Source organism: Mercenaria mercenaria, chromosome 10 (genome assembly GCF_021730395.1).
Source record: "Mercenaria mercenaria strain notata chromosome 10, MADL_Memer_1, whole genome shotgun sequence".
NCBI lineage: Eukaryota > Metazoa > Mollusca > Bivalvia > Venerida > Veneridae > Mercenaria > Mercenaria mercenaria.
In genome coordinates this window covers 69,631,963-69,643,979 of record NC_069370.1, presented here as the reverse complement: position 1 = coordinate 69,643,979, position 12,017 = coordinate 69,631,963, and the positions used below count along the sequence as shown (strand labels likewise).

The window sequence follows — 12,017 nt, the reverse complement described above, 5'->3', positions numbered from 1 at the left end:
TATTCTTAAGTCATGGCGAACAGGCACTAAACAGCAATACAACACCTACATTTCTAAGTGGTTCAGATTCTGCTATGATAAAATTGACCCCTTTAAACCTTCCATAAATCAGGTCCTTTTGTTCTTGTCAACACTTTTTGAAGATGGACTAAAATACCGATCTTTAGGGGTGGCACGGTCAGCGTTAAGTTCATTCCTTAGAATCTGTGGTAACATCGAAATAAGTATGAAGAACTTACACAGTTCATGAAGGGAGCCTTTAATGAAAGGCCACCTCAACCTAAGTATGCAGTCACATGGGATGTTCAATCAGTTCTGAACTATTTAGACACTTTAAGGGACACTACACTGCTTCAATTGTCTTGTAAATTTAGTATGCTGTTTCTGCTTCTGACGGCACAGAGGTGCCAGACACTGCATCTCATTGAAATACAGGACATTGATTTGTCCAATGACCAGATACATATACAACAGAGACATATCTTGAAACAGTCTAGACCTGGTTTTCAACCAGATCCAATTCATTTAAAAGCTTATAGCAAAAACAGAAACTTATGCATAGTTCATACGCTCAGAGAATATTTAAAACGAACTGCGGAATTAAGACAAGGATCAAAATTACTTATAAGTACAGTCAAACCTCACACGGCTGTCTCAAAAGGCACAATAGGTAGATGGGTCAAAATCATTATGCGAAAGGCTGGCATTGAAGATAGTTTTGGAGCTCATAGTACTAGGTCTGCCGCTACATCTAAGGCGAAATTGCAAGGAGTTTCCTTGCAGAACATTATTAAAACTGCAGGTTGGTCTAAAGCAAACACTTTTGCAAGATTTTATGATAGACCAATATCCAAACAACTCACTCTGCAAGATGCAGTTTTAGAGAGTTAATTGAAAGTTTCTATAAAAGACAATAACAGATATTTTAAAGTGTATCTCAATGACATGTTAAATGTAACATGTGTATTTTGCAGTCATAAATGTAATGTATAATAGTTATATATGTCTATATTGATATGATTTGATGAAATACAAATTTGATATAAACACTTTTAGTCTTATTTGATGACTTCTATTTCATTATGAAGGAACATCTCTGAAATCTCTGTGGGGCCCATTAAGGAGTTATGCAGGAGATGAAATTAGAAAATTAAACGAGACTTACCTAGTAAGGTGAAGTTTAGTTGAAATTTCATCGACTGCAAACTCCTTAAGGGCTCACACACCCTCCCTACCCTTCCCATGCTACATGTTCCTTCATAAATAGGTCATGGTACTGTACTCCTAACTAGGAGTGTAGTACCATACCCTTTCCTCTAAAGACTGATAAGCCTTGTTGGAAACTGCGTGATCTCTGTGTGAGCCCTTAAGGAGTTTGCAGTCGATGAAATTTCAACTAAACTTCACCTTACTAGGTAAGTCTCGTTTAATTTTCTAATTTTTGATGTTTTCTTTTTGCCATTTTTTTGTTTATCCACTAAAATCTACTGTGCAACATCGTAGGTCCTTTAACACACTATTCACTGTGTTCTATTTATTGTTTCGAAACTATTCATAACTATCTTTACGATGGTCCAAAATAAATGTGTATCCCATATTACTATTATTATTACTATTATACCACATTTATAAAGCACTCTTTTCATGCACATGTACACATTCAAAAGTGCTTTACAGAATAAATTGCAAACAATACAAACAAATACGCATACAAAAATAATGCATTCCACATTAACAAAAATCATGAATGTAAAACATATAGATAAAACAAGACAAACACACATACATATTTAAAAGTATTTAAATGACCCTAGGATAAAATACTGTTCTACGCTGTTTTATGAAGAAGAAAATAACATCAAAGTATCGGTCAGTTACAAAGAAGTGGGTTTTTAGCAATCTTTTGAAAGCAGCTAGCGTGTGAACTTCCCTGATCTTGACGGGAAGGGAGTTCCAAAGCTTTGAAGCAGTGAACGAAAAGCTGCGATTGCCATACATTATGGTTTTAGTTTTTGGCATAACCTGGCGTCGTCGAATAGTATCTTGGATAAAGAATTATAGAGTGATAAAGATTGTGATTTTATTCTTGAAAGAATTAGAGAGGCTTTTCATTTTACTGTTACAAATTCTGATAATGGGTTGTTGAATGCAAAAGTTTCTTCTGTTCAAACTCTACTTCTGTAAATCCCATCTCAGTTGTGCATGTTGATATTTCCTTTCATAGTTTTGAGATTGATGAAATGCCATTAAATGCCCTCAAATGGTTAGGGTCTGGTTGAAATCCATGAAAAAAGGCGTGTTTGTTCTTTGGATTTAGTAGATTCTGACTTCGTAAGATTTTTGATAACACTTTATCTGCTTTAGAGCAAATTTAAAAAACAAGAGGGCCACTCTATGCTTTGACCTTGTGGCCCAGTTGGTTATCCCAGACAACAGTTTTGAATCTGATTACAGTTAAACATTCAGACATGGCTTCAATGAGATCAGAAAATCAAAAGAAATGAATAATTCTTTTTTGTTGGGTTTTACATCACACTGATACAATTACAGGTCATATGGCAACATCTCAGCTATTTGTGGTGCAGAAAGACCACAGGTGCCCCTTTGAACATTATGCCAACCTTCCACATCCTCACATGAAAGCATTCTGCATTCAAGCAAGGTTTGAACCCACAGCAAGTGATTTGGATTCCCTCAGATATGTAGCTCCCATAAACTAATGTGAACTTACCTCCAAGTGTTGAGATACTGTAGGGTAGAACTTTATAAGATATTAGTTATCTTCTTTAATCCCTAAAAGCCTTTCCACTGACTGGAAATGTTTTCAAAACTTCCTCATGCCAAGAACAGCTGCACAATCAACCATGCCAATGATATTCCTGTAAAACACAATAATGGCATTGTAAAGAATGGACATTTTGACATGTAACTGTATAAAATGACCTTCTAAACTTTAAAAAGCTAATAAATAATGGACATCAATTTTTAAGAAAAGCTGTTTTGACAGACAAGGAAAATGCCAAAACACAGGCTAAATAACAGCTGCTAATGAACAATTTTACAAAGGAATAATTGGTCAGCAGAAATTTATTTTTTTCCAATACTGTCAGTGCCACACAAAAAGTCAAAACCTTATACAAAACTAAATTTGCTGAATAATCTAATGTTAGATTTTAGTGTCTAATTAGTCCTAACTCTGGTTGACTTATTGTGTGAAATGTGTCAACCTTTCAGCTTCAATTAAGTGAAGCATTACCCACTGCATTGTCTTAATGGTTAATTTTGCAGGGAACTTAATCAAGTTACCAAGAAATTTATTTTTGAATTCATAGTGTAAAGCAACTCTGACATAACTTGTGCAGCTGATGAATTTGGTGCACCTCTGAACATTACTAATTTTGTTAACCCTCATCATGTTGGTCACAACTGACACTGCCTCTGCGACCAGTGCAGATCATGATCAGCCTGCACATCCGTGCAGTCTGACCATGATCTGCACTGTTCGCCATTCAGTCAGTATCTTTTTGGTATGCACCCCTTTTAACAGTTAATGGTTCTGTCCAAATTGAAAGATGGACAAGTTCATTATAGAAATTTTGCAGGTTTAGGGTTAAAAAGGGTGTGCTGACTTCTGCATACTGTAGTGTGACTTAAAGCAATTGTTTCTTAAACTGTTATTAAATACAAACATAGATGTTAATTTGATATCAGTTTCATAAAATACCTAAATTAATTCAATAAAGATTGACTTCTAGATATTTTCATACTCTCCAAATCGCCATAATATAAATTATATTCAGGATATATAAATCATTATTAAACTCAAAATGGAAACAAAATTAATTATGACCAAAATTAAACGATCATTTTGGAACAAAATTGTAATAATGTTTTGAATGCAAGCACTCGGTCCTGTAAGAATCAAATTTTAATGAGAAATCATGCTTCCTTGATATAATATATGTCAATGAAGACATCAGTTGTTCTACTTATTCTGACCGAGAAAGACTATATTTCAATAATAAATGTCTGATTGCTCAAAGTACATCTAGGATGGGTAAAATGTTTCGAATAATCAAAGCATAGAAAATATAAGAAAATGAGTGTGCTGGGGACTTAGTCAGTCCCAGTACTTGAGTCAACAATGCTCTAGGGAGTGGTTTTTCACTGTAATATTATATCTGAATTATGTTTTAATTAATTTTAACACAAAATTGTTTCTATCGCACATAATATAAATCACAAGGACCATGGGGAGGTTTCTTCCATGCTTTGTTTTTAAATCAATTACATATAAAACACATAAAAAAAACCAGAAAATAAATCATCTTTTTTTTTCTATTTTATGATTTCATTTTTGCAAAATTTGTGGTAAATCTCTTTTTTTGTTATCTAGAGCTTAAAAGTAGAATACAAATGCCTTTACAGCCAATGACTATGAAAAGCATTTGCCATATACAGTCATAAAGTTGGTAGTCAAAATCTCTTTTTAGCTGACAGAATATATTTGAAACTCTGTAGATTGCATAATGCTGCCAGTGGTTTCTCAACTGTAACCATTCTCAAATTTAATGCAAACATAGCTGTTGCCTTTTAAAAGATCACATCTGCAATATTTGATAAACTTGCCTGAAATTTGTTTTCCTCTATCATAAGATATTAAATATAATCAAATTAGATGCAGTCGGTTAAGGAAACAGATTTTTTTTTAATTGTGAATTTTAAGTCACACCACAATATAGGCAATATTCCAGCTACTGATAGTTGTGGAAGATCTCAGGTGCCCTTTCGGACATTATATCAAGACAGTGAGGGTCACCAGGGTAAAAATCTCTGTACCCCAAACAAGGTTTTAAACCCACAGCAATGAGGAGCCAAGTGATTGGAAGACACAGACATTATCCACTCTACCACAGAAGCTATGTCAAATCTTAACTCAATAATGATTTTTGATTTTCTCATCAAAAAGGAAAAAAAATGATGATGCATTTCTTATTTAGATAAGACAAATCCTGTGCATTTCTGAGGGATTGTAGATATTACATTTTGAGCTTGCTTGCAATATTTTTATTGTAGGCATCAATCAGCTTGATTATCCATTCAGAGCTTTTAATTCCCCAGAGTAACCTAATCTAACAATTTGTTGAAAACTGTACTTTCATCTTCTCAATGCAAAACCAACTCCTGTCTAAAATTAGTCATTAACCAAAGGCAGGAAAATTCAGGCAAACCTACAATTTGCAATTGCACTGTCCAGGTCCATACTGACCATTTATTTGTTTAGTATGTTGACCCTGTCTTGTCCTATTTCAGAATTATTCAGTCAAAGGTCTATAGATCTTGTACAGTACCAGACAATCATAATGTTCATTCTGTCAAGGGTCTGTTAACCTAAGTAACCACATATTTCAATGACACCATTTTATTCTATATTCTGATAGGAAACAAGAGGGCCAAGATGGCCCTTGGTCACTCACCTGAGTAACACACCAGAACAGTGTAAACATGTTTTACCTAGTGATTTCACGGAGACAAATATTCTGACCAATTTTCATAAAGATTGGCCCAAAACACTTGGCCTCTTGAGTGTAAACAAGCATTTTCTTTGATTTGATCTAGTGACCTAGTTTTTTTACCCCACATGACCAAGATTCCAACAAAATTTCATGAAAACAAACAATCTGACAAGGTTTCGGGAAGACTGGAGCAAAAATGTGGCCTCTAGAGTGTATACAAGCTTTTCCTTTGGTTTGACCTAGTTTTTCACCCCACGTGACCCAGATTTGAAATCATCCAAGACTTCATGATAACAAACATTCTGACTAAGTTTTATAAAGACAGAATCAACAAGAGATCATAGAGTGATCTTGGCGCCCACCAATGTGCCATTTTTGAGTGTTCCAAATTTCAAGACTTATTGACTGGCTCAAGGTCAAATTTCATTTCCGTACACAACACTGTGCATGTGGTTCAAATTTGAAAGCTGTAGCCTGAGAAATGTGAAAGTAGGTCACTAGATCAATTTCAAGGACAAAGTTCTTTGTACACAAAACTATATGCATGTGCATCAAGATTGACGGCTGTAGTTTGAGAAATTTGAAAGTAGGTCACTAGGTCAATCTTAAGGTCAAAGTTGATTTCGGTACACAAAACTATGCAAGTGTTCCAAATTTGAAGGCTGTAGCTTGAGAAATGTGACAGTAGGTCACTAGGTCAAAATCAAGGTCAAATTAACTTTAGAATACAAATTTCCATCAAGTTTGTGCATCAAGTTTGAAGGCTGTAGTTTGAGAAATTTGAAAGTAGGTCACTAGGTCAATCTTAAGGTCAAAGTTGATTTCGGTACACAAAACTATGCATGTGGTCCAAATTTAAAGCCTGTACCTTCAAAAATGTGAAAGTAGGTCACTAGGTCAATGTTAAGGTCAAAGTTTGTTTCGGTACACAATCCTATGCATGTGGTCTAAATTTGAAGCCTGTAGCTACAGAAGTATGAAAGTAGGTCACTAGGTCAATCTTAAGGTCAAAGTTCATTTCAGTACACAAAACTATGCAAGTGGTCCAAATTTGAAGGCTGTAGCTCGAGAAATGTGAAAGTAGGTCACTAGGTCAAAATCAAGGTCAAATTTTATTTGGGAACACAGAACTATGCATGTGGTCCAAATTTAAAGCCTGTACCTTCAAAAATGTGAAAGAAGGTCACTAGGTCAATGTAAAGGTCAAAGTTTGTTTCGGTACATAAAACTATGCATGTGGTCCAAATTTCAAGGCTGTAGCTTGAGAAATGTGAAAGTAGGTCACTAGGTCAAAATCAAGGTCAAATTTAATTTCGGAACACGAAACTATGTATGTGGTCCAAATTTGAAGCCTGTACCTTCAAAAATGTGAAAATAGGTCACTAGGTCAATGTCAAGGTCAAAGTTTTTTCAGTGCACAAAACTATCCAAGTGGTCCAAATTTGAAGGCGGTAGCTACAGAAATGTGAAAGTAGGTCACTAGGTCAAAATCAAGGTCAACTCATGTCAAGGTTCATCTTGCCACTCAAAACCATACATGTGGTCCAAATTTGAATGTTGTAGGTTATTGACAAGAAGATTTTAAAAGCTTTTCCCTATATAAGTCTATATGAACCATGTGACCCCCAGGGCGGGGCCATATTTGACCCTAGGGGGATAATTTTAACAAACTTGGTAGAGAACCACTAGATGATGCTACATTACAAATGCCAAAGCCATAGGCTTTGTGGTTTGGACAAGAAGATTTTCAAAGTTTTTCCCTATATAAGTCTAAGTAAACCATGTGACCCCCGGGGCAGGGCCATATTTGACCCTAGGGGCATAATTTGAACAATCTTGGTAGAGGACCACTAGATGATGCTTCATACCAAATATCAAAGCCCTAGACTCTGAGGTTTTGGACAAGAAGAGTTTCAAAGTTTTTCCCTATATAAATCTATGTAAATTATAGAAATAAGCAAAGGGCCATAACTCACTAAAAAATTGTTGAACCAGTCTGATTTTCTGAGGGACACAACTAGGGTACCAATACATCATTCTGACAAAGTTTGGTCAAAATCCCCCTGGTAGTTTCTGAGGAGATGCGATAACAATAAATTGTTAACGGAAGGACCGACGGACTGACGGACTGACGGACGGACGGACGGACGGAAGGACGACGGACTACGGACTGACGGACGGACGGACGGACGGAAGGACGACGGACTACGGACGCAGAGTGATTTTAATAGCCCACCATCTGATGATGGTGGGCTAAAAACAAGCTTTTTTTTTTATTTTAACAGGTGACAAAGTTTTTGACCCCAGATGATCCAGATTAACACTTGGGCTAAAGATCATCAAGATCATCATTTTGACCAAGATTCATGAAGATAGAGTCATAAACATGGCCTCTAGAGTGTTATCAAGCTTTTCGTTAGACCAGGTGACCTAGTTTTTGACCCTATATGACCCAGATTTGAACCTCACCTAGAGGTCATCAAGAAAATAATTCTGACGAATTCTCACGAGTTTCAAACTTAAATTGTGGTCTCTAGAGTGTTAACAAGACTTTCCTTTGTCTGGCCTAGTGACCTAGTTTTTTAACCCACATGACCCAGTTTCAAACTTGACATAGAGATCGTCAAGACAAACATTCTGACCAAGTTTCATAATGATTGAGTCATAACTGTGGCCTATAGAGTGTTCATAACCTTTTCCTTTGATTTGACCCCGTGACCTAGTTTTTGATCCCAAATGACCCAGATTAAAACTTGAACTAGAGATCATCAAGACAAACATTCTGACCAAGCTTCATAAAGATTGAGTCATAATTGTGGCCTCTAGAGTGTTAACAAGCTTTTCTTTTGATCTGGCCTAGTGACCTAGTTTTTGAACCCACATGACCCAGTTTCGAACCTGACCTGACAATCATCAAGACAAACATTCTGACCAAGATTCATAAATATTGAGTCAAAACTGTTGCCTCTAGAGTGTTTACAAGCTTTTCCTTTGATTTGACCGGATGAACTAGTTTTTGATCCTTTATGACCCAGATTCGAACTTGACCTAGAGATCATCAAGACAAACATTCTGACCAAGCTTCATAAAGATTGAGTCACAACTGTGGCCCCTAGAGTGTTCACAAGCTTTTTCTATAATCTGGCCTACTGACCTAGTTTTTAATCCCACATGACCCAGTTTCAAACTTGACCTAGAGATCACCAAGACAAACATTCTGAACAAGATTCATAAAGATTGGGTCACAACTGTGGCCTCTAGAGTGTTCACTTCGGGAAGCATAAAAATATATGCCTGCCTGCAGATTTTAGAGGGGGGGCTTGTTCCTTACAGGACCCAGCCTTGGTTGTTGCTGTTGAAATGTAATTATTTTACACTTCATCTACATTATCTAAATAGCTAGTAACTGTTCAAAATGTTCAAATGCAGTGGTGTACCAAATATTTGTATTCAAAACATAATTTCCTTGCATATGCTACATCGACCAATTATTCAAACTATATTTTAGACTATTTAGCAGGGTGTAGAATATATGAGTATATATCTATCATGGGAATATAAAGCACCAAATGGTCATTGATGTACTAACAAGCATTTTGGCAATATGACATCTATTTTGACAGCTGGTAGCCACAGGAAATATGATGTTATTGTTAATCTAAATAACACTGCTGCAGTAGCACAACCTGTAAGCACAGGCTTTGAAGATAAATCTGTTATGTATGTGCAACAACAAACAATCAAAATGCTTGAAGCTAACGGCCAGCAACAAAGCATGCAGAATACATAAACAGTCTGACATTCCAGCTCAAAAACAAGAAGGCCAAGTTGTCATTAAATAGTCCACCTTAATATGTCTTTGATCAAACTGGAGAACATTTACTTCTAATAGTCAAAGCCAGAGAACAAAGGTCAAGGCTGCTTTCTTTAACTTTACTAAAATAACTGACTAAAATCCCTTGACATGTCGTAAACAGGCCACATTTAAACAGGTTAGAAAATTTTTTACTTGAAAAACTTTTTTGTATCTAATTTCACACATTTTATATCCAAATTCAACTGCAACAAAAATATTCATATTTTAGTGTCTGTTATAGACTTCAAAATTGACTGGCACCAGTCCTTTAAGATAAATATCTCTCCCATAAAATCCTCTCAAATAGCACTTTCTGAATTTTTTTTACAATATCTCTTATCTCTGTCTCTAAGAGATGAGATGAACCTAGAGAGAGAAAAAGGTTTTCTTAGAAATTTTCAGTGTCATTATGGAAAAAGAAATAAACTTTATTACAGATTATTAGATTGCAATGATCTCAACAGACTTTGTCAGTCTACAATTAAAACTGTATTAAAACTGTACAAGAATTGATGTTACAACATTACTGCTACTTAAATCATGACAAAAAAAGAAAGCTTTTATCTTAATAACAAGCAATCTGATCCTGTCCAATTGACAGTTTTGTCTGATGTAACCAACACCATTTTTATCTTGAGTACTGTCAGAGTAATTGCCCTTGAATACTGTCAGAGTAATTTGCCCTTGAATACTGTCAGAGTAATTGCCCTTGAATACTATCAGATGAATTTGCCCTTGAATACTGTCAGAGTAATTGCCCTTGGATACTGTCAGAGTAAGTGCCCCTAATTCTGCTACACATGGCTGTTACTACAAATGTAGACAAATCATAGACTATCGATGACCATTATGCATAAACTGTTTTGAACATTCTGATCACTTAACTTGTATTATAGGTTTTTCATCAACAGCTAATGTATGGAATAGCCAGAACTTTCAGACAATTACACTGTTATTAAAAGAGTACTGGCTTCAGACTAGAGTTTATTATATATCAAACTAAGATAAAAGACTCTAGATGCATTAGTTGCAGCAATTTATTATTACATCTATTAATTATATCAAAGATGATTGCACCATTATCCATATTCTTAATATCCCTGGCTTATTAGAGACAGTACTTACACTGGCTCCAATCCCTATGTTTTCTGTCATGTTTTCCATATATATATATATATATATATATATATATATATATATATATATATATATATATATATATATATATATATATATAATATTATATATATATATATATATATATATAGTTTTCTTCATTACAGTGGAATTATAGCAAGGGCAATTTTAAGTGTCCCCAAACATTTTTGGATGCACAAAAAAGATAAGGTTGTGTACTTGATTTTTTTTTTTTAAACGATCTTAGTCCTGTGGTCAATTTTCACAACGGGCTTCTATGGGAAAATCAATTTTTGGATGCGATTTTTGCATTAACAACATGGATTTTAATGATTTTTTTCTTTTTTGTAGATTAACCTATTTTCAATCATCTGGCAAAATAAAATATTTAGGTCTGTGAGCAATTCACAAAACAGCTAATTTTGTGTTAGTTTGATTTATTTGACATCAGAATTAAACTGTTGCCAAAATTACCCTTATTAAGAAAGACAGAAGTGATCCATACCAGGCTTGTAAAACGACTACCAGGAATTATTCAAAGGTTCTAGATAAATGATGTTATGCTTTCACTTCCAGTTTAAACCAGACATGCCCCTTATGAAAATGAAATATGGAAACAAGCTGGCATTAAGCTGCAAGGTAACTGTCAATGATCTGGTAACAGTCTGTCAAAAAAAAAGTAACTGGAAATAATCTGACTCCTACAGGGGAACAAACTTCCAAGAAAAAAAGTCTATCTGAAAATAACATGGACACTATTTCCATATTATTTCCAGTTTCTGGGAATAACCTGCAAACTATATGACAATAAACTGGCTCATAACAATCAGCATGTAAACACACTGACAATATTGTCAGCTTGTTTCCAGTGTCTGGAAGAAATCTGGCAGGAAAATGGCAAGAAACTGGAAATAAAAAACATAATTTCTATAATCAAATTGATATGGCAACACACTGGAATTTTAAACAAGAGCTGTTGGAGGACAGCAAATTATGCCTCAACAGACTTGTCAATTGAATGAAGACAAAAGTCGGAAAAGGGGAATAATCTTGTAAAAATGCAAAACAGGATTATGGAACCTGCACAGTGCATATCAGCTTATGAAAGTGGACAAGTGTGTGAAGTTTCAATCCATTACCATTAGTGAGTACTGAGATACCAGCTTACATACAAAAACTTAAGCAAAAAATGCTACATTGTATGTGGAAAAAGGGGCATAATTTTGAAAAAAAAAGATATGGGACCTGCTTAGTGCATGTCAGATCATGACAGTGAACAAGCGTGTAATTGGTTTCAATCCATTCCCATAAGTGAGTACTGAGATACCAGCTTACATACAAAACCTTAACCTTCTAAGTCGAAAAAAGGCCATAATTTTGTAAAAAAAAACAACATACGGGCATGTCCAATAACTCTACTATTCTCTGAATAGTCGAGATAAAAATTACATAAGTGAAAATATTGTATGGATTTTCTGTCTGTCTGACAGCACAGTGGAAATAAATTT

The 12,017-nt window shown here is 35.0% G+C and overlaps 1 protein-coding gene across 5 annotated transcripts in view; it reads right to left on the bottom strand.

The window, feature by feature from the left end:
- LOC123560653 (thrombospondin type-1 domain-containing protein 7A-like) overlaps nt 1-2,879 on the bottom strand; it is a 443,009-nt gene extending 440,130 nt beyond the window's left edge. For all 5 annotated transcript variants that reach the window (XM_053553308.1, XM_053553307.1, XM_053553309.1 and 2 more), the window contains exon 1: nt 2,732-2,879. The gene's annotated coding sequence lies outside the window, so the exon portion shown is untranslated. The remainder of the gene's footprint in view (nt 1-2,731) is intronic.
- Nucleotides 2,880-12,017: the final 9,138 nt, after the last annotated feature.